At 43.1% G+C, this 23613-nt stretch overlaps 1 long non-coding RNA gene across 1 annotated transcript; it reads left to right on the plus strand.

Moving 5' to 3' along the window:
• Positions 1 to 6944: 6944 nt before the first annotated feature.
• Positions 6945 to 10196, plus strand: LOC135404393 (uncharacterized). The gene is made up of 2 exons (XR_010425655.1): positions 6945 to 7647; positions 7789 to 10196. It is a non-coding gene; the product is annotated as an uncharacterized LOC135404393 (long non-coding RNA).
• The last annotated feature ends 13417 nt before the right edge of the window (positions 10197 to 23613 follow it).

Here is a 23613-nt window from a genome sequence, read left to right on the forward strand (position 1 = left end):
TATTGCAGCTAGTTGTAACTAGGCAAGTAAATGAGAAAGAAATATATAGTTCTAGCAGAAGTCAGACATTTTGGGTTATGTTGCTCCAAAGCCTAGTAGGTATATAAAACTGGGGAAAAAAAAATCAAACAGATTATAACCAAGATCACAGTTGAGAAAATTACACAACTTTTTTTGTTGTTTTTTTGTTTGTTTCTTCCTTTTTTTCTTTTTTTTACAGTGATTTCTATTATGGTAAGGATAGTCTTAGTTTCACCTGGCTGACCAAATAGAATCATAGTTGAGCATGCAGCCCCAGTGACAACATTCGGCTCTTTGCAAGGATGACTTCCTGCCTCCAGGTATGAGAACAGCAATGCTGAGATTCTTATTAGTTTTGGAAACTCTGCAAAGTAGATGCTTTCCCCAATTTTGACACATACGCCTAGCCCACCCTTACCCCCCACCTTTCCCACACCCTTCCCCACTCTTTCCTGGAGGGCCTGGGGCCAAATGCAAACCCTGGCTGGCACAGCTCTCTGCCATGGGTTCTGGCTGTCAAAGGGATGAGTCTGGTGCTGCTGTGGGGGTGAAGCGGACCGCACATCTCCAGTCCCTCAGTCCTGGCGTACCCTGCTACCGGCACCTGACATCCAACAAGGTGCACCAGCCTTAGGAAAGGCCTTTGCTTTCACTCCCTCTGCCTTTCTGGTGCCGCTTCACTTTCATGTCCTCCTCTTCCTCCTATGAGGACTTGCTTTTTCTTTTCCAGAGCGTCCGGGGTGGAGGGAAAGGGGACAGAGGAAGGGGAGGAGGGAGAGGAGGTATTGGGAGTGGCATCTCTCGAGCCATATGTATGACAGCCTCAATGGTGGCCATGATTGTATCTTGAGTGGCTGTTGGCTTTAGTATTAAAGGGTTGAGTGTCGATCTCTGACCTCTTTTGCTGGGAAGGTCAATGCATTTTTCCAGAATGGGCATTTGGTCTTTGGAGTCTTCATCGAAGAAAAGGGGTTCCTTCCGAGGACGCCCCCTCCGCTTCTTGATGAAGTTATTGCCTGTCTTTGATTGTCTCTGCAGCCGCTTGGCTTTCAGGATCTTGTTCACATGATCCAGGTTCTTCTTCGTGGACAGGATCTTGTTGTAGTTGCACATCTTGTGCACCTCGCACTGGATTGCTTCAATTTCATGGCCCTTGAACCGTTTTTTCAGTGGTGAGCTGGCTGTTGGGAGATAAGGAGAGAAAAATGCATAGGTCAAACAACAGTGAATGGAAACTGCCTTCTTTCAGCAACACGAAGACTAGATGCTTTCAAGTCCAGTAGGCTGAATATGACTACTGAAAAAGAGATGTTTGTGAGAAAGGATTCTGCATAGAAAAACAACTAAAAAAAGTTAAAATATTATTACAGTCCCGGAAGAATTGCTGTTGCTGTAAGAGACTTAAAGATCACAATTGCCTCAAACACTGTCAAGGCCACAGAAGGAACTTGCCCCAAGATAAGCCACCATAGTGGGAACTTGAGATAAGCACAGATGGCAGAAATTTACAACAGGAAGGCACTAATTCCAGGCCTAGCAGAGATGAGGTTTGGTTAGCACATCCTGGTTCATACATCCCGACAAAAATTCCCACTGTGACAGACTGTAGAAAAGGAAGCAACTGCTTATACACATCCCAACCCAAGTTATGGGAACATCTGCAACCACCCCATGGATACCCAGAACTTGGACTGTACAAAGGTAGTACCTCCAGAAGAACAACTCTGGGACCCCCACTGCTGAAAAGACCAGAGTGAAGAATGATTAATGGAACGCCGCTGGATCCACAGGTGGTGTCTATCTTCTGCTTGATCTCTCTCTCTCTTTCCACCCCCATCCTTTTCTATTTCTTTCTATCTCTCTACTTCATAATTATTGTTAAATAAAATCCATACTACTGACTTCAGCATATGGTCTTGTTTGCACCTTAATTCAGGTAGAGGCATTTCTCAATAATTGGATCTGTAGGAGTAGTGCTTTTCAGAAGAATTTGTAATGGGAAAGCTAGGAACTTGGTTTTTGCTAGGAAGGCTTTCTGCCTAAAAGGTAACTCTTTCTCAAAGGAAGTTTCAATGCTTTCTTCCCCTCCCGCATAGTAAGACAAGTTCTCAGACTCTCTCTGATATGTGAGAGGAGAGAGATAAGGTACAGAAATGCTACAGGGCCGTTGTGGCCTGGGGAGAGTCGGGGGGGGGGGAGGGCAGTGATGATAAAGCCAGGAAGCGAACAGTACTGCCTGGAGTGCCGAGAGTTTTAATGTCTGCCTTTCCACTGCCTTGGCATTCTTGGGAAGAATACCTGCGTATATTTACCTTACAGGATCTTAACAGTTGCCTCCTTTTTTACTGTGCTAGGTGAAAACACAACTTCAACTACTGTCAGAGACTGAAACAGTGTCATAGGTTTGAAAAGAGATGTTGGAATTTTTCCCCAATGTCCCATCTGTTTCTTCTGGGATGGGGGGGTTGGGAACAGAGCGAAACCGCACATGCTGGGTGGCACGAGAGCAGGGGTAAGGGGAGGTTCCAGGGAAGCGGGGTTGCCACAGGGATGGCTGGGGAGTCTTTTGTTAGGAGGTTTTTGGGTTTGGTGCACGGACTGGATGGAGCAGGGAGCCCGGTTTCAGCCACCTCCTTTTCTTTTCCTGAGAGGAAATTTTTTCCCCATAAGACACCTCGCAGAGGACGATTGAGAGAGAGAGACACTGACCCATCTCAGAGCGAGGTATTCTGCTTTCGAGACTACCTGTGGAAAAGGACTTTTTCATTGCTGGCTGCTGCGGGCACACGTGGCTGCGAGCAGTTGTTGAACTGCCTGGACAGTCCTGCCTTCCCCCCTTCCCCCCTCCTTCCCCCTGCCCAGGGTTGCCGCTGGTTTCTCCCCCCCCCCCCCGGGGAACTGGGACTTTGCTTTGTTTCTTCTGAAAGTTTTTGATTGCACCATTTCTTGTTTATTCAGATTCTGTTAATAAAAAGCTGTTCTTTTCCTTTTCCACACTTCCACTTGAAGTTTCTTAATTTCTAAGTTGTAATCTTGTTAAACTAAGACAAACAGTTAATGACTTACACATTCTACGATCACCACAAACTGAAAAGAAGCAGCTGCTCACCCAGCAAAGCCATTCCCCACCCCCAATACTGCTAAAGGATCAGATAAATGGGTGTCATTGTCCAGCTATCCTGGGTGCAGATGCCTGCCTGAGGAAGGGAAAAGGCTAAGAAGAGGCAAGTCCTGAAAGGTGGGAAAATCCCTTTTATCATGCCAGTGTCCTCCCTTTACATGATAACTTTGCGCATCTAGCCTGGGTTATACATCTCAAATGTTGGACCATGATGGACCATGATGGATGCTGGCACAATAGGCAGCTGCAACTGTCTTTGGAGATGTCGGAGGCCAGCCCCAGGGAGGTACAAGGTGTTCCCACCTGAGCTGGAAGTGTATAATAACTCATATAACATTCTTTGCATTTTCTGGGGGGTTTCTCCCAGCCCCAACAGATCAAGATCACCATTAGACCAACCATTAGACATGGAAGCCGCAACTACCAAGTTTCATCGCTGGACCCAGTGGGTGGTGACTATAAACATCTTTCCACCCTTATCCTTTCTTTCCCTTTCTCTCTCATGCATTTCCTTAAGTGTTACTGTAATAGTTAATAAAGACAAAAACAGATAATTTGCTGATCAAATTGTATTTGCAATGTCGTAGTTGCAAAATGTCAAACCATAATGTTATGTTACTATGACAAGCTATATTCTGTTATGTTAACCGTAGACCTTAAATGTATATATGGGGAAGGGATGCCTAGAATGATGTGGGAAAGACATAAAGAGGTAAACCAGGGGTAACGAGAGTAGGATTTTCTGCCTTCATCCCAGGACCGATCCCCTAGCAACAGGGCAGAGCCTGCACAGAGAGAGCTGATGACGTGAAAAGGAAGAAACGAAACAAGGCGGGGGCTATGGGGAAACAAAAGTTACAAATCTATAAAAGACGGACTGAAATGTATTGAACATGTGGACCGTTGGTGGAGCAAGATACTCCCCGGCCACCCAGTGCTGTTTTGTTCATTTGCCATAAATAAAAATTTTATCTAAACTAAAAGCTTTTGTTCTCCCTGGCTATAACAATTTGGTGCCGTGACTCGGATCTAGACTTTCTGTGCGGCAGGATCTTATCTCCAGGAGGGCACCCCGTCTTCATTTGGACGGTCCTGGGGAGGGCTCCTGTGGTACAGAGTCTAGATATCCAACCGAAATTTAAAGGCAAATGAGCAAATAAATACTGCAGTTCCCCGTAATTTTTGTGCATAAACCCCGGACGAAGACTTGCTCCGGGGAGGAGCGAGCATTTGGGACTCCGTTCAGCTCAGCACCGAGCGGAGTCGCTTGGCTGGGAACCAAGCAAAGACTTACTCAGGAGGAGTAAGTGTTTGAGGAATCCGTCCAGTCGGGGAAGGAACCGTTCGGTGAGGAGCCGAACGAAGACATACCCAGGAGAGGTAAGTATTTGCAGAACCCCCTTCAGTTGGGAAGGGGCCCCAGAGTGCAAGCGAGTGAGATGTCCTGTGGGATGAAAAGAGTGGGGACCTTCTAGTAGTGCGTTTCTCATAGCCCGCGAGGGAGTGAGCCACGAAAGAAGGGAAGCGAGTGTGAGTGTGTGAGAAGGCACTTCAGAAGATGGGACAGAAGAAAAGTAAATCTTCTGCTCCTATGGGTGGCCCTAAGGAGAGGTCCCAGGATGTCCCTCAGGAGAAGGAAAAACCCGAGAAGGGGTTTGCAGTGAGGTTACTGGACATACCTTCTGATAGTCCTTTAGGGATAATGATTAAGTATTGGAATGATTACCCTTCCAGGGAAGGAAAGTTGAGGGAAAAGATGGTGCATTATTGCATAGAAGTATGGGGAGTAAAGCAAATAAGGCAAGATCGTGTGTATTGGCCAGTTTATGGCTCATTTGAAGATTGGATTTGTCAGGCTTTAAACATTTATGTGAATAGCAAAGAACCCTTTAATCTAGAGGAAAGTGAATATGCTAGTTTATGGATAAGATCAGATACTAGAAACTACTTGTTTCCTTTAAAGGAAAAAAAGAAGTAGAAAATGAATAACTGGGATCTGGATGATTCCCAAAAATCACCTCCACCATACATCCCACCCCCACCACCACCTGCACCCATCCCAGTACCGGCTTTTCAGCCCTCTGCCCCAACAGAACCGGTACCCCCTCCCTCTGAGACTCCTTCACCTCCCTCACCTACATTTACCGATAGCAGGAGAGTGATGAGAAGCCAAACCAGGGAAAAAGAAAAGATGGAAGGTCAGTTATACCCTTTGAGGGAGATTGCAATGGGAGGACAACAGCCAGGGATAGGGTTTGTGTCCGTTCCCTTAAGTTCAGGGGATGTGAGAGATTTTAAGAAGGAAATGGGGAACCTGTTGGAAGACCCTCTCAGTGTATCCAAGAGGTTTGACCAACTTTTAGGCCCTAATACATACACTTGGGATGAAATGCAAGCAATTTTAGGACTATTGTTTACCGCTGAGGAACGGGAGATGATTAGAAGAGCAGGGATGAGAAATTGGGACCTAGGACATCAGCAAGGTCCAGAGGCTGATATTAAGTGGCCTCTTCAGAGGCCCGATTGGGATAATCAGGATCAGACCCATAGGAGTCATATGGTTGACTTGCGAACCATCATAGTTCAGGGCATTAGAGAGGCTGTCCCTAGAGGGCAGAACATTAATAAGGCCTTTAAGGAACAGCAGAAAAAAGATGAGACTCCCACAGACTGGCTGGAAAGGCTGAGGAAGAGTTTACAGCTTTATTCAGGTTTAGATCCCGATACTCCAGTAGGACAAGCCTTGCTTAAAACACAGTTTGTGGCAAAGTCATGGGATGACAATAGGAAAAAGTTGGAAAAGATTGAAGATTGGCAAGAGAAGGGGTTGGACGAATTACTGAGAGAAGCTCAGAAAGTATATGTGCAGAGAGATGAAGAAAACCAGAAAAAGCAGGCAAAAATCTTAGTGGCAGCTGTAAGAGAAGGACAAAGAGGAGATAGGGATCAGAGGCGACGGACCCCTCATGGATCCGACAGACGTGGAGTGTTAAGAGACCATGGGCAAGTGGATCGGAGCGACATAGAATGTTATTATTGCTGCAAAAAGGGACGTGAAGAAGAATTGCAGGAAGCGTATACAGGATGAGCAGGTGTTCAAAGAGGATTAGGGGGGTCAGGGGCTCTATCTGCTGGGGACCCGAAAAGACACTGAGCCCTTGATAAAACTTGAATTGGGTCCTCAGCAACAAGAATTTGAGTTCCTAGTGGACTCAGGAGCAGAAAGATCAATTGTTCAGAAAATACCTTGGGGCTGTGTAACATCCCCAGATGCAGTACAAGTTATAGGGGCCAAGGGAGAACCACTTAAGGTACCCCTTATTAAAGATGTGGAAATATAAACCCATAATAAATATGCATTGGGAACATTTTTGCTGGTTCCTGAAGCAGAGTATAATTTGTTGGGAAGAGATCTTATGATAGAATTGGGAATAAGTTTGGAGACTAAGGAACAAAAACCGCAAGTAAAAATATATGCTCTTACAGCTGAAGATGAAAAGAAAAAAAACCCTGAAGTATGGTACACCCCTGATTCTGTAGGGAAATTAGATATAAAGCCGTTTGAAGTTCTTATTCAAAACCCGGAGGAACCGATAAGGGTAAAACAATATCCTATTTCATATGAAGGAAGAATAGGACTTAAGTCAACTATAGAAAGACTTTTGGCACAAGGACTACTAGAACCTTGCATGTCACCTCATAATACCTCCATTTTGCCGATAAAGAAACCTGACAGATCATACCGTTTGGTACAAGATTTGAGAGAGGTGAATAAAAGAACAGTCACTCGGTTCCCAGTGGTTGCTTGTAGGGAATTGGCTATAGAACACGGCTTGCCTAGGCCATGGGAACATCTTAGATAGCAAGGTTACAGTGCCCTTGTACTGTGTTAGCTGGTTGGTAAACAGGACATTGTGATTAGCAAAACAAAAGCAACTGAGAACCACCTGTGTCAACAAAGGAAGGGAGTAAGAGGTGAGATCAACATTTAAGCAGAGCCAATAATGAGCTTAGCTTTTGCAATATGTATGAGCTAATTATAAAGCATATATTAAGCTGTTAGCAATGATCAATAAACGAAGCTTGCTGATTCTCATATTGAGGGTCTCTTTCTTCCCTCGTCACGACAAATGGCGCCGAGCAAGGGACAATAAACGAGGATCCTGCTGAGTTTTGCACGGAACCCGTGGTCCCCGAAGCTTGAACAGGGGCTAAGTTAAATCTGCAGCCCCAGGGGCTAAGTTAAATCTGCGGCCCCAAGGGTTAAGTTGAATCTGCGGCCCAAGGGACTAAGTTGAATCTGCGGTCCCCGAAACCTGAACAGGGAGTAAGTTAAATCTGCACTCCCCGAAGCCACGGTCTGACGCAGTAGCCGGTCGGTCTTGAAGCAGCACAAGAGGCGAAAGAGCTGGACTCCGCGCCCCGGGTGACCTTACAGGATGGCCCGGCCGACAACACCGCCGACGTCTTGTAAAAGGCTGCAACAGCGCGCTGAAGATTTATAGGTATGGAAAGACAAGCGGTGCTTTTATTACTCCAGTGCTTTTTAGAAAAGCGGGGACTTAAGGGTATAGATTTGAAAAAAGAATTACCAAAATTGCTTGCGACGAGGGTTGCTAAAAGTTGTTTTGTGGACCCTAATACAGTTTTTGATGAAAGAGAATGGAGACGTTATGAGGTTAAGTTGTGGGAGGTTGCCGCGGAGACGGAGCTCAGTGTAACATGAGAGAAGTGGAGAAGCTGCCAGGCCAGCCAGACAAGACGCCTAGACAGGTGAGCCACCGTGAACAAGAGGGATCTAATGTTGCATCTATATGGAAGTCTATCCTGCTTAAAAAAGGGAGAGAAATTAGATGAACTGGCTTTGCGGCAGATGCTGCTTTCATGTAAGGGCCAGGGATATGAAGCGAACACTGTAACTGCCTTTACTATCTCTACTTGGAAAGAACTTAGTGATAAGCTCTTTACTGCTGCCTCTAAGGGAGAAAAAAAAGTTGCTGCTTCCCTCCTTACAACTTGGCAATTGTTATCTGGAACAGTAAAAGGCATTAAAGCACAGTCTGAGGACATTAGAATGCTACTGGATACCATCATACGGAGAAATCGTGTAAAAAGGGAGTCGAGCGGAGTTGAAGGGAGCCGGAGTGGGACCAGAGATCATGGAACGGGGCTGGGGACAACCGAGGGGCCCCGCCAACGTGAACGCGGTGCTAGCATCTCGGCAGTGCATATCCAGGACGATCGGAGACGACAACTGCGGCATGAAAGTACTGATGATGGACCGAGGACGAACTTTACGAACACTGTGACTGAGTTCCACCTTAAGACATTTCCAGCTTTTCATCTGAACTGTGCAGCGGGACTGCGCTGCGCATTTGTGGCTGTGTTTACGGCGCTGTGTGCTTACGCCGCCGTGCCAGGTGCCTACGGGGCGGCGCCGGGCAGCGGGGCAGTGGCGGTTGTCACGGCGCCTGCGTGACCCCGGCTCAGAGTGCTCCCGGATGACGCAGAGCCGGGGGCCGGTGAAATCGCTTGGAGCGGTGCGCAGCCCCGGCTCGGAGCGGTGTGCCCGCGTGCGTGCACGCCGGCGGCCTCGGGCGCGGCGGGCGGCGGGGGGGCTCTGTTTCCCCTGCACTGCTGACAGCCATGGTCCCGGGGGGTGTGCGTTCCCCTTCCCTTCTTTGCAACGAGTGTTTTTTCCCTGGTGCCGCTCCTCTTCCTAGAGTGGCGAGTTAATGACGGTAGCAAAAGCTTTGGGGGGTGCAGCTGGGGGAGGAGGAAAGCTGTTTCTCTTTTTCCCCGTTACACCAATCATCCTCTCTCTGAAACGTGCCTGTTTGCAGCTGTTCTCTCCCTCTCCTATGTTTTTGTCTTTTCTTAAGCAGACCCTGTGATTAAGTTCCTTCTGCTGATCTCTCTGGGTGAGCCCAGCCCCTCCTCCCCCTCCTTCGTCCTTCGGCAATGAGGAGCGTGGGGGGAGGCAAAGACGGTAAAACACGGAAAAAAGGGAAAAGAGAAAAAACAACTTAAAATTAACAATATCCCAACTTATAAATCAAATAAGATTGCATTGTTTTTACAGCAATAGGTGTTAAGCATGCAGTGTGCTCGTGGCATTCTCAAATGTTTTCTCCAAAAACAGAAAGGGAGATTGACAAAAAATCCTTTGAAGTAAGATTAGAAATAACGCAACATCCGTGCTTAGCTTTTTGCATATTGCAGAAGGTTGTTAAGAATTTCCTATAGTTTGCCATTTTGCTTCTCTTACATGAAATTTGGCTGTTTCCCCCAGGGGCAGGGTGCAGGTAGAAGATTTGGAGACGGAACGATGAGACAGAAGGGGATATAGTCTTGCCCCCTGCAAAAGTAGTTTTATTACCTTTATGACAGAATATCATTGCTCTATGAGAAGAGTTGAAGATTTCCAAGATAATATTATGTTCTTTCTTGCTGTATTTGTCTTTTACATAGAGAGTTATGCAGGATTTACAGATTGCTGATGGCAGCTATGCCATAAATTTCCTTTGAATCATGAAACTGATAAGAAGTGCACAGCCAATGACTACTTGCAAATGTGTGTGTGAGTGAAGAGTGACTGTGGTGGCCACCAAGGAATGACTGAAGAGAGGTTGTGTGAAAGAGAAAAGCTATATGAATGTGTGACTGTGTAAACTTAAAAATACTTTCTGCCGGTGTCAAGATTTTAGAGATGTGTAACATGATTCTGTTGAACCATAGTGACTCCTTATTCTGAATGGTATATGAATTCTTCAAATTCCCACCATGAGTGATGAGGTTTTAGTTATTTCTAGACTAGCCCTGTCCGGCTAGCTGTTTGATCTGAACTGAGGTTAAATAAGAGGTTCTTACATAAATTTGGTGTTCTATTTCTGCCTTGTTTCAGAAATTTATGCAAGTTAAGTCTCAGGTGGAGTTTTTCCACTGCTGTTGTTCCTTAGCTGTGCAAACTGCGCAGGAGACCACTAGTTTTAAAGCGAGTAAAAACCATAAGCCAGCAAACATTGGTGCAGACTGCAAGGTTGGCAGAGCCCGAGGCAGGGTGCGCCACTGTGCATCCAGGTGCCCGGGAACCATTCTCACAATTCGTGGAAAAGCTGCAAGACGCTGTAGAGAAACAAGTTTTGTGACAGTTACAGAAGTTGCTAGTTACATAACTAGCTAGAGATAATGCAGGCTTGTGCTGGGATGAGGTCCTTAGACCATCAAATAATTGCATTTGCATCTGCTATGGCAGTAGTGAGGGTCATTTTGAGCTTTTCTGTGTTTTCCAGGATTTAAATCAGGAGTTGTCGATGTTGCTGCCTTGCTTGTTCAGCTCGTTGCGGGGGGGCTTTTAGACTGTCAAGGCCATCCTGCGTGCCTTCTCAGAGACATCTGCAGCATTGTGGATAGTGTGTCTTCAGGCCTCCTGGCTGGAGGCCAGAGCAGACCAGTTATGTTGATCAGTGTGACAAGAGCTGAAGTGTTGTTTTAAAGAGTCCTTATATATTGTCTTCAAAACCCCTCCCGTGCAACAGCTGGTAGCAATATTCATTGTAAAACGGCTAGTCTCTCCTCCCTAAAACATGCCCTACCCATTGCAGCTGTGTTCTCAGCAAAATAGCCTCACTAATTGTGATTACTCCTTGTTTCATACCAGATGTATTGCTTGCATAATTTGACTAGTGAATGTTTAGGGTTGTAGGAAGGCAACCTGTACTCTTCGTGATGCTCAAAACTTGCTGTTAATTGTCCAAACAAACAAACAAACTTCTGTAGTCATTCCAAGAGTTAATGTTGTGATACTAGGAAGAACTGCTCGGAGTTTTCTTTTAGAACATACAGATCCTGCGTGACTTAAACAATGGCTCCTACCTACAGAACAGCTGTTGGCCCTGCAACAGCTTGTCAAAAGGCAGCTTGATGCTAATTACATTGAACCATCTCAGAATCCTTTAATTACCCCTGTGTTTGTGATAAAGAAAAAATCTGTGAGATGAAAACCTTTGCATGATCTCAGACGGGTTGGTGCAGTCATGGTTAGTAAGCATTGGCTTACTGACCCTTTCTGTGCTTTCTGCTGAATAACCCATTGTTATTATTGATTTGACAGGTTATCTTCTCACAATCCAGTTAGATCCCAGTGATAGAGAAAAAATGTGCATTTTTAGTTCCATCTATTATTTGTGCAGAACCTTATGAGTGTTATCCATAGAAAACCCTCTCCCACAGAATGAAAGGCTTTTCTATAATTTGTCAGTGGTTTATGTTTCCAACATTATTCCCTGTACTAATGCAATTTTCTGACTGTCTTTGTTGTCATTATATAGATGATATTTCTACTAGCTGTAGCCACTGAGGATCAGCTGGGTGTGTTGGACGCTGAAACCAGAAAGAGTCTACAATTCTTTGGCCTAGTAGTTGCTCCTGACATGGTGCAGTGAAAAGTACCCTGGAAATATTTAGGGTTCATGTACACAAAAAGCAGTCATTTCTCAACCAGTTTAATTGGGTATTAATGTTAAAACTCTTACTGACATACAGTAGCTATTAAAGTCTTTAAATTAGATTGCATCGTACTTGCAATTGCCAAACACCCAGCTGGCACCTCTATTTGACCTGCTCAAACATTCTGACAATTTTCAGGAGCAACAGTTGCAGGAGTGGGTGGTCTTACTCTGGCAAAAGATACCCAAGAGTTAGATTTAAGGAGATCACTGTACGTAACACAGGTGATAATGGGACTCAAACCTGTTTTATGTTGGGATTATTTCAATCTAGATTGTTTATCAAAGCCACGACTTGTCCAGCTGGCACAAACTGCCTAGGCTGTACACAAAAGAACTGTAGAGCCTGGGTGAAACAGTAGAACACACAAAGAAAGTAACAGTAACAACTAGTCCTATAGACTCGTGGCTTCAATCTATTTTTGGTTCTATGTCTGAATGGGTTTTAAGTTTTGTTAAAGAAAAGCCTACGATGGTTGTTGACAATTGTTGTAATTTTAGTAATAGTTCATATTGCTTTTTCTTGTATTGTTAAACGTGTAAGTGCTATAACAGAGAAAACATTGTTGGCCCAGAATAAGAAAACGGGGGTATTTGTAGGGAATTGGCTATCGAACACGGCTTGCCTAGGCCATGGGAACATCTTAGATAGCAAGGTTACAGTGCCCTTGTACTGTGTTAGCTGGCTGGTAAACAGGACATTGTGATTAGCAAAACAAAAGCAACTGAGAACCACCTGTGTCAACAAAGGAAGGGAGTAAGAGGTGAGATCAACATTTAAGCAGAGCCAATAATGAGCTTAGCTTTTGCAATATGTATGAGCTAATTATAAAGCATATATTAAGCTGTTAGCAATGATCAATAAACGAAGCTTGCTGATTCTCATATTGAGGGTCTCTTTCTTCCCTCGTCACGACAGTTGCTAACCCCTACACCTTGTTAAGTCAACTTTCCCCTGACCATAAGTGGTATAGTGTAATTGACCTGAAGGATGCCTTTTGGGCTTGTCCCCTCAAGGAAGAAAGTAGAAACTATTTTGCCTTTGAATGGGAAGACTCTGAGACACATAGAAAACAGCAACTAAGATGGACAGTTTTGCCCCAGGGATTTACGGAAACCCCTAACTTGTTTGGGCAAGCTTTGGAGCAGTTATTGGAATCCTTCGAGACCCATCAGGGTACTGTTTTAATTCAATATGTGGATGATTTACTAATCGCTGGAGAAAATTCGGAAACAGTCAGAGACGAAAGCATCAGATTATTAAACTTTTTGAGTTTGAAAGGGTTGAAAGTGTCAAAGTCTAAGTCACAATTCACAGAGGAAGAAGTTAAATACCTAGGCCATCGACTGAGTAAAGGACACAAAAGACTGGACCCCAATCGAGTAAACGGGATTCTATCTTTGCAGGCACCCAGAAATAAGAGACAAATAAGACAATTTTTGGGATTATTAGGATATTGTCAGCAGTGGATTGAGAATTATAGTAGTAAAGTAAAATTTTTATATGAGAAGCTAACAAAGGAAGGAATAATAAAGTGGAGTAAGGAGGATGAAGAACAGTTTGAAAAGTTAAAGGAGGACTTGGTAAATGCACCTGTGTTGAATTTGCCTGACATACGAAAACCATTCTATCTTTTTGTAAACACTGAAAATGGGACTGCATATGGAGTCCTAACTCAGGTATGGGCAGGACAAAAGAAACCAGTTGGATATTACTCTAAATTGTTGGACCCAGTAAGCAGGGGATGGCCTACTTGTTTGCAAGCCATTGTGGCTACAGCCTTGTTAGTAGAAGAAACGGGAAAAGTAACTTTTGGAGGGGAATTAAAGATTTTTACTCCTCATAACATAAGAGGAATTTTACAACAAAAAGCGGATAAATGGCTAACAGATAGCCGATTGTTGAAATATGAGAGTATTTTATTATATTCGCCTAAATTAGAATTAGAAGTGATGAATTTGCAGAATCCTGCTCACTTCTTATATGGGGAACCTACAGGAGAATTAGTACATAATTGTTTACAGGTAATAAATCTCCAGACTAAGATCAGAGAAGATTTAGAGGAAGAAGAATTAGAAAAGGGTGAAAAATTATACATAGATGGTTCATCCAGACTAGTGGATGGACACCAGAGGTCAGAATATGCCGTGATAGATGGTATTACTTTCCAGGTCAGAGAATCTGGACCTCTTGACAGAACATGGTCAGCTCAAGCTTGCAAGTTGTATGCATTATTGAGACCCTTACAACAGTTAGAAGGAAAAGTGGGAACGATATTTACAGACTCTAAGTACACTTTTGGAGTAGTGCATACTTTTGGGAAAATTTGGGAGGAAAGAGAACTAATTAATACACAAGGAAAAGGGTTGATTCATGAGACTCTAATAAAAGAAACCCCGAAAGCCTTAAGGAAACCAGAAAGAGTGGCTGTAGTACATGTAAAGGGGCACCAGAAAGGACTAAAAGTCACCATTAGAGGAAACAACCTAGCAGATGAAGAAGCAAAACAGGCAGCCCTATTAATAATAATGGACTCAAGGCCTGAGAACCTAGATTCCCCGAGAAGTTTTAGCAATCAAGAGAGAAAAATTGCGACAGGTAGGAGCAAAAGAGGAAAACAATAAATGGAAGCTATCAGATGGTCAAGAAGTACTCCCCAAGGGTCTTGCCCAGAAAATCATGATTAAATTACATGAACAGACACATTGGGGAACCCAGGCTTTAGTGGATCAATTTGAGAGTAAATATGTTTGTGTGGGAGCGTATGGGATAGCTAAAAGAATTTTGGAAGGGTGTTTAACCTGTCAAAGGGTAAATAAAAGGCAATTGAGCAAACAGGTTCATGGAGGACGAGAAATAGCTAAAAGACCTTTTGAGAAAGTACAAACAGATTTTACTGAGCTACCTAAAGTAGGAAAGTATCGCCACCTGCTGGTGTTAGTGGATCATCTTACCCACTTTGTAGAGGCTTTTCCTGTAGCACGATGTACAGCCAAAACTGTGATTAAGATTTTATTAGAAGAAATTATTCCAAGGTACGGTACTGTGGCAGTGGTGGATTTGGATAGGGGACCACACTTTACCTTTAAAATAATTAAAGAGACAACAGAGCTTTTTGGAACCAAGCGGGAATACCATACTCCTTGGCATCCACAAAGTTCTGGTAAAGTGGAAAGAATGAATGGTGAAATAAAAAAGCATTTAACTAAATTAATGATAGAAACCAAAATGAATTGGGTAAAGTGTTTACCATTGGCCTTATTATATATTCGAACCCAACCACCCACTGACACAGGAATTTCACCATTTGAAATGATGTACGGGATGCCATATGATTTTGGAATCCCAATAGAAAATCCAAAGGTAGAAGATACCCTTTTGAGGGAATATATAATTGAATTAATGAGGAGGAGACAGGAATTGAGAAAGAAGGGACTGGTAGCTCAGTGACCCCTGTTAGACATGTCAATACATAAGATTCAACCTGGGGATCAGGTGTTAATTAAAACTTGGAAAGAATCCTCATTAACCCCTCAGTGGGAAGGGCCTTTTGTTGTTCTTCTCACCACAGATACTGCAATTCGTACAGCAGAAAGAGGATGGACTCATGTGTCTCGAGTTAAAGGACCAGTCAACCCTCCTGAATGGACTGTAACCTCTCAACCTGGGAATCTCCGAATGAAGTTTAGAAAAACAGGACTGGTGAATGAATCGCTTTGAACGGGACGTAAGACCTAGCCTATACTCCTGGTTTGGAGTACCTCCAGGCCAAACCTTAATAAGAGTTCTATATAGCCATTGGATGAATGGAGTAATCCCCTACCAGACCAGGGGAAGTGGATTGTATCAAATTGCTGAAAGGGGTAAATCTCCCTTTTTGTTGTGAATATGAAACTGAAATTACTTTGCCAGAAAGACCTGTACGAAAAATACCCTGTATAAAACACCCAGACTCAGGACATCAAAGTTGGGTCAGTTGTAAATGCATATTATATGGTATAGAGTGGTATTGTGCAGCAAGTAGACAGCATACCCATTGTATGAAATGTCGAGATTTCTTTATTGCTTCTGATGAGCAACTGAGTGTTCTAGAAATTGATAGGTTATTTTGCGGATGGGAATGTTTGGTACCAGAAACCTGGGAAGTCTATAAAAAAGATTGGTGCAAAACTTTAGAACAGTGTGCCATTAAATTTGCCTGGAAAACAGATTTAACAACCAGCCAACTTTTAGAAATATTAGAGAAGCATATGGAACAAACAGGTCTTGGGAAATAAAGGAAAAGACTGGGAAGCTGTAAGAATCTACCAAAAAAACCATATTCTCCTGAAGAATATTGACTGCTACCGAGAAGATATTGAAAACCTTGTTGCTCCCTGTAAAGGAGTAGACGAAGGAGGCAGAGCAATAATACGGTGGAGAACGAGACATGGGAAATTATGTATGGATTGTAGTGCTTTTGTGGCAGCTTCCCCAAAGCAGAGAAAGTCCGCATCAGCCATACAATTGGACCTTGGCCAGATGGGGCGATCAAAAAATAATTGGGTGTAATCTTACAGCAGGACGTCCTAGCTTCTCTGTTACACTGTGCCAAATGGTACCTATACCACATTGTTTAAATCTGAAACCTTATTATTTTTGTCCTGCATCTAATCCAGGAAAGGGGTATTGTAACCATCCTAATCAATATTATTGTGCATATTGGGATTGTGCCACTATAGGTTCCGCTTGGACTCCTACTTCCTCAGTTAAGTACCTAACCACAACATGGGGACCACCCGGCTGCAAGCATCCACAGGTTGATTCGTCTGGGGGATCTGTGTGGTATAGCAATTGTGGTTATATAATCCTACAGGTAATGCAACCAGAGGACCCAGGACGGTTATTAGGAAAAACTTGGGGAGTCAGATACTGGGAACCTGGAACAGACAGGGGAGGGTTAGTACTAATTAAAAAAACAAGAAATAACTCAACGCCCTCTGGCAATAGGACCCAATAGGGTCATAAAAAAGAAAGAAGGTAACTCAAGATAGAAGGGGAATAGGAAAGGAAAGAATTTCACAACCTCGACTGTCCCGACTGTTAGTTTTAATGATACTAGTGTAACCTTAGCATCCACCAAGGTATATGAGGAAGCAGAACCCTTATTAAAGTTAATGCAAGCGGCCTATCATACACTTAACTACACTGACTCTAACGTGACTAATTCCTGTTGGTTGTGTTATGATATCAAACCTCCATTTTATGAAGGGATAGCTTTGAACACCTCATTTAAAGTATCCAATCAGGACAACCCTACACAATGTAATTGGGAAGAGAGAAAGATAGGAATCACTCTCCAACAGGTGAGAGGTCAAGGAGTGTGCATAGGAAATGTACCTCCAGCCAAAGATAACTTATGCAACTCTACAATAAAGGAACTTGATAAAACAAAGAAATGGGCTATACCTGGCGAAGAAGGATGGTGGATATGCTCAAAGACTGGTTTAAACCCCTGTTTGTCTTTACAAATATTTAACGAAAGTAAAGAATTTTGTGTACAGATAACGGTAATACCCCGAATCCTTTACCATTCAAAAGAATTGGTCTTTGACCATTGGGATGATAATAAACACAAGATACAAAAAAGGGAACCACTTACTGCCATAACTATTGCCATGCTCCTTAGTCTGGGAACAGCAGGGGCAGCGACTGGAATTACATCCCTTGTTCAACAAAATAAAGGGATATCATCTCTGAGAGCAGCAGTTGATGAAAGAAAGAATTGAAAAATCAATATCATACTTAGAGAAGTCCCTTACTTCACTTTCTGAAGTAGTTTTACAAAATAGAAGAGGATTAAATTTAATATTCTTACAACAAGGGGGACTATGTGTTGCCTTAGGAGAGGAATGTGGCTTTTATGCAGATCATTCGGGAGTAGTTCGCAAATCTATGACTAAGTTACGTGAAGGAATTCTTCAAAGGAAGAGGGAAAGAGAAGTTCAACAGATCTGGTTTGAATCACGGTTTAATCAATCACCTTGGTTAACTACTTTGATTTCTACCCTAATAGGCCCCCTAATAATGTTAATCATTTTGACATTTGGTCCTTGTATCTTGAATAAAATTGTGACTTTTATTAAAAGTAGAATTGAAACGGTACAACTTATGGTAATGAGACAGCAATATCTTGAATTGAACGAAGAAACACCTAGAGCAGAACAATCTCCTACCCTGAGTGCAACTCGGTAAGCTGTAACAAGATGATAAGCAAATTACTGATAAATAGGAAAGGGGGGGATTGTAATAGTTAATAAAGACAAAAACAGATAATTTGCTGTACAAATTGTATTTGTAATGTTGTAGTTGCAAAATGTCAAACCGTAATGTTATGTTACTATGACAAGCTATATTCTGTTATGTTAACCGTAGACCTTAAATGTATATATGGTGAAGGGATGCCTAGAATGATGTGGGAAAGACATAATGCACAAGCGTACATAAAGAGGTAAACCAGGGATAACAAGAGGAGGATTTGCCGCCTTCATCCCAGGACCGATCCCCTAGCAACAGGGCAGAGCCTGCGCAGAGAGAGCTGATGACGTGAAAAGGAAGAAACGGAAACCAGAAGGACCGATTCCCTAGCAACAGGGCAGAGCCTGCGCAGAGAGAGCTGATGATATGAAAAGGAAGAAACGAAACAAGGCGGGGGCTATGGGGAAACGAAAGTTACAAATCTATAAAAGATGGACTGAAACGTATTGCTCCATTGGTGGAGTAAGATACTCCCCGGCCACCCAGCGCTGTTTTGCTCATTTGCCATAAATAAAAATTTTATCTAAACTTTAAGAGTTTTTGTTCTCCCTGTCTATAACAGTTACCTTTATGCTTTAACAATGCTTTATTGCCATAGATGCTTTAATACTGCTATACTTTAATAGTGCCATATTGCTATGCTTTAATCTACAGATGCTTTAATATTAACAATGCCATATTGCTATAGATGCTCTAATATTGCTATGTTTTAATAATACTATATTGCTATGCTTTAATATTGCTGTATTGCTATAGAATGATAACACCCCAAACAGCAACATACCTGTTTACCTTTGAAACAAAATTGTTCTAAAATAAACCCTACATATATATGTTTACAAACACCAATTATTCAGTGTTGTTTCACTCTAATCCACACCAAGGGATTTATTAATAAGAACCTCGGTTACCCTCCCCTTCTGGGGTGGGTTGTAACAACTACTAAGCAGTCTTCAGAGATTTCTCTCCATCTTTCCCCTCTTCTAAAGCAACAAAGTTTTTCAACAGCAATGTTTTACCACAGGTTTGCTTCATTCTCATTTCTAAACTTCTATGAGAAGTATGAGAAATAAATAACCCGGTTTTATTATAAGCAAATTGAATTTAGTGGAAAAACAAAGGGTGGTGGGATATTTTTCTCTTCTTTCATTTAATTCCAAGAGTTTTTAGGCGCCTCGTGGAGACCATAAGGTGAAAGACCCCATCTGACATCATCAATCAATCAGGAGGGAGGGTGACACCCCCTCCTGAATTCGAAAAATTACCTTTTAAGGTAAAGTACCTTTTACCTGTTGAATATTTAACATCTTAAGTGGCCAAGAGGGTACAAAAAGGGTGTGTTTTTCAAACCATGTGTGCTTTTGCATGCCATGTGACTTGGGATTGCACCCAGAGCTGCAATAAAGGATTTCTTGCTGCAATTTTCCTTGTCCTGCAAGTATTTTTTGCCATTTCATAAATTGAAAGCAAGGATTTTTCTTACAGAAGGAAGCTTAACATAGCTGTCTTATTGGCCCACCGTAACTATTAAACTTTCTATACCCCAAGCATATACTCCTGATGTCTTCACCCCAGCCTTTAATTCTTGCCATGGATGCTAGTTAGTATGAAAAGTGTTTGTTACTGAAGCTAGTGGGCATAGATGAGCTGTGTGGGTCACTTAATCTGTGGCAAATTCATTACACCCATGGGAAATAAATAAGGTAGTTTTATTACAAGCAGGGATTTCCATGGTTACTTCGTGTTGAGATACCTGGAGGTCATTTTGTTTGGAGCGATTGAAGAACCATTTTGTGGTCAGGAGCTGGTGGGTTGCTTGTTGTTCTGTTCATTGTTTTGCTTACTGTTCTTGTTGTTACCTACTGCTGCTTACTGTTTTGCTTACTGTTCTGCTTACTGTTATAGTATGGAGGTAAATCTGAAAGCATGTAAGGCAGTAAGACCAATTTGGGCTCACTGCCAAGGGACCATGCAGCCGGGGGCAGGGAAACAACCTGATAGGTGGATGGGAACAACCAATGAACTGTACCAAAAGGCAAAGATCACCTTTTAAGGAAGAAAAGAGCAAGGCCTGGCATGGGAGGAGCGAGGGAGTGGCTATGTAAATCAAGAGACCTTAAAAAGGCTCGTCCCTCCCATTCAGGTGTGCTTGAACCAGGTCATGAGTTCGGTGCACCCAACGCTGTTAATAAAGTTCTTTGTTTCACTTTATTTGGCCGTCTCCAAAATTTTAATTAGAGATATTTCTCACACACCTGCCTGAGTTTCTTTACTATCTTCTCCATGGATAGTAGCTGAAACTACTCAGTCATATAACTGACATTAATGGTCCCAGAAGTAAGCTTATTCCTGGTTCAGATAACTTACTTTAGGTCTGAATGAAGTCCAAAGTAGTTAAGTCTCTTGCCAAGGTCATGTTGTGAGTCATTGTCAGAGCTGGAAAGAATACTCAGCATTTCTTGGCTCCTGGTCCTTTGCTTAGGACACACAACCTTGTTTGTTTTGCTTAAATTGTCTTATTTTCCTTTACTGAACATGACATCTGTTCAGAGTTCAGGATTTGCACACAGATTAGAAGTAACTCCCCCTTTGAGAGAGAAACAGAATGTATTAATTCTGCTGTTGCAATAACTGGTGCTTCCTTTCACTCCTAACATATCTGTTCTGTGCTGCTGGAAAAGAAATTATGGAGTTCAGAATTTCTTTTTGGTAAAAAATAAAACATCCTACTAAATTAACCTCAGCCCACATCTACTTGCAAACTTAATTTACACTGTCAAGCAATCATTTGGGTTTGAAATCCTTGAAGTTTTGAGAGCAGACAAGATTTCAAGAAAAGTTCATTTGAGGTTTATCACTCCCTTCATGGCTAACAGGCTAATCTTCTAGCAGTAGTTTAAATAAAGTTGCTATTGTAGCATTTTCTGTAGATAACCAGAAGCCATCAAGTGATAGAATCTCCTCTTGCTCATTATGGGCTATGACAGATTCAGCATACAAACCTCATGCACTGGCCTCCTGTACTGGGTCTGGCTGAGCTGGAGTTCATTTCCTCATAGTAGCCCTCACAGTGCTGTGCTTTGCATTGGTAGCTAGAAGGGTGTTGATAACACACCAGTGTTTTGGCTACTGCTGAGCACAGCATCAGTACTGTAACATTCCTTCTGGGAGGGGGACACAAGTAGGCCAGCTGACCCAAACTAACCAAAGGGATCATAGAATCATAGAATCAGATGGGTTGGAAGGGACCTCCGAGATCATCAAGTCCAACCCTTGATCCACTACCGCTGCAGTTACTAGACGATGGCACTAAGTGCCACATCCAGTCTCTTTTTAAAAATCTCCAGGGACGGAGAATCCACTACCTCCCTGGGCAGCCCGTTCCAATGTCTGACCACCCTCTCTGTAAAGAAATTCTTTCTAATATCTAACCTAAACCTCCCCTTGCACAACTTGAGACCATGCCCTCTTGTCTTGCTGATAGTTGCCTGGGAAAAGAGACCAACCCCCACCTGGCTACAACCTCCTTTCAGGTAGTTGTAGAGAGTGATGAGGTCTCCCCTGAGCCTCCTCTTCTCCAGGCTGAACAGCCCCAGCTCCCTCAGCCTCTCAAATATTCCATATCATATGACATCATCTCAGATATAAAAGCTAAGGAAAGGAGCAGGAAGGCAGGCATTTGTTGTTTCCAATGGCTGCCTGCTAAGAAACCATTACACGTGTGGAAGCCCTGCTTCTCGGGAAAGTGGCCAAACATCGCTGCTGATGGGAAGTAGAGAATAAATCCTGTCATTTTTCGCTTTGCTTCTGCACGCACAAGCTTTTGCTTTGCTTTTACCTTAATAAACTGCCTTATCCCAACCCATGAGTTGTTTTCCATGTTATTCTCTCTCCCCTTTATGGCTGGGAAAGGGAGTGACAGAGTGGCTGGGTGGGCACCTGGCATCCAGCCAAGGTCAACCCACCATACCTCTCCACTTGGAGAACATAAATTATTGTCTCTCCTCCCCTTTCTGTGACCCCTCCAGGGCAGGGGCTGTAGCGGGGACAGCTTTCAGGGATCCTTCCTTTACTGGTCATTCTTGAATTAATATCTCTAATTTATCTGTGGGTTGGCCATCCATTAGGGATTTTGGGATTCCTTTTTGCAAGCCCACAATCCACAGGGCATTCCTTTTTTCCCTGTATCCCCCAGTGTTAGTGGGTCCTCCTTGTCCAGAGGAGAATGTTACCTTTTGGAGTCTTGCTGGAGTACTTTTGCATTCGGTGTGCCGAATTGATTTAGTATCAGTAGTAATTGAGGCTACTGGACCATATTTTCTTCCATAATTAATTAATTCCTGTGCCACTTCTCCCCAGGTCCAAATCTTATTTTCTCCACGGTAACGACTGGGGGTTAAAGCTGCTTCTAAAGTGGCTGCAGTTCTTTCCCCTTTGGTGAGGCTTTCTATTTGTCCTTTTAGCCGAATGCCAATGGGCTTCATAGCCTCAGGGAGTCCCCTGATAAGGGGAATCATTCTTTCAGGATCTACAGGCAGCATCATAGGGGATTCACTTCTTGGTGTTAATTCCCTATCATACATCATTTGTAAACAAGCAGCCTTTTGAACACTTTCTACAATCTGATTAACATTTCCCACTATAGCCAGAGGATCTCCCCTTTCTAAGGGGTTGAGTCCTCCAGCCCAATAGGCTGCTCCTTGGGTAAGGGACTAGGGTGCATGGTTATCTCCTGTGGTCAGGAAAACTCCGGCTCCCCAAAATCCTTCAGCCTCTTTTTCTGATAAGAAAATTTGGTCACCCCCAGTAAGAGAGACTCTCCAAACATACTCAGATTCTTTAGGGGTTCTGCTATATTCCTTTTTTAACTTAGCTAATTCAGTTGCTGTATAAGGGACTTCTTTTGTAGTTATTTGAGGTGTATCGCCATCCGAGCCCTCATATGTGTATTCTGTTTTAATTAGGGGACGGAGAGACACCGACAGCTTTTCCACTTGGTCATGCAAATGTTTTAAGTCAGAGATGGGGTATATTTCTTTAGGTGACTCCAGCTCTGATTCCCTTCTTCCTTCTCTCATTAATCTTGCATACAGTTCCTCTCAGAGCACACGGGCTGTAGCCCTTTCATTCCTTATTTCTTCCTGGAGGACAGTGACAGTAGCCTCTCGTTCCTCCAACTGCATCTGCAAGGACTTAACTAAGTCTTGCAGTGAGTTAACCACTTTCATGTGAGCTTTTTGCTGCTGTTCTTTGTTGTTAATTGCAGTTATTACAGCTGCACCTAATATTGAACAAAGGATAGGTTTTCCTTTACCTTTTCTCACCCCTGCCCGCAGGGTAGAGATTCGATCAACAATTGCTTGAATATTATACCAATTATCTTGTGCCCATTCCATTCCCGGAGGAGATGGCCTGGCACCAAATTCATCTAATAGATTAGTAAGCACTTGCACATTATGTTCCATGTTACCACAAATTTAGAGTGAATACGTCCCCAGGGGGTTCCTCTTAAAAGTTACAGCAAATTTCCAAAGTTCTTCACTCCTATCCCTGGAAAGGCCCCTCTGAAAAAGTTACCTTACAAATTCGGAGCAATCTTCTCCAGAGAGCCCCTCTTAAAAGTTACAGCAAATTTCCCAAAGTCTCGCTCCTTCCTCTGGAGAGTT

This window comes from Pseudopipra pipra, chromosome W, assembly GCF_036250125.1.
Source record: "Pseudopipra pipra isolate bDixPip1 chromosome W, bDixPip1.hap1, whole genome shotgun sequence".
Taxonomy (NCBI): Eukaryota; Metazoa; Chordata; class Aves; order Passeriformes; family Pipridae; genus Pseudopipra; species Pseudopipra pipra.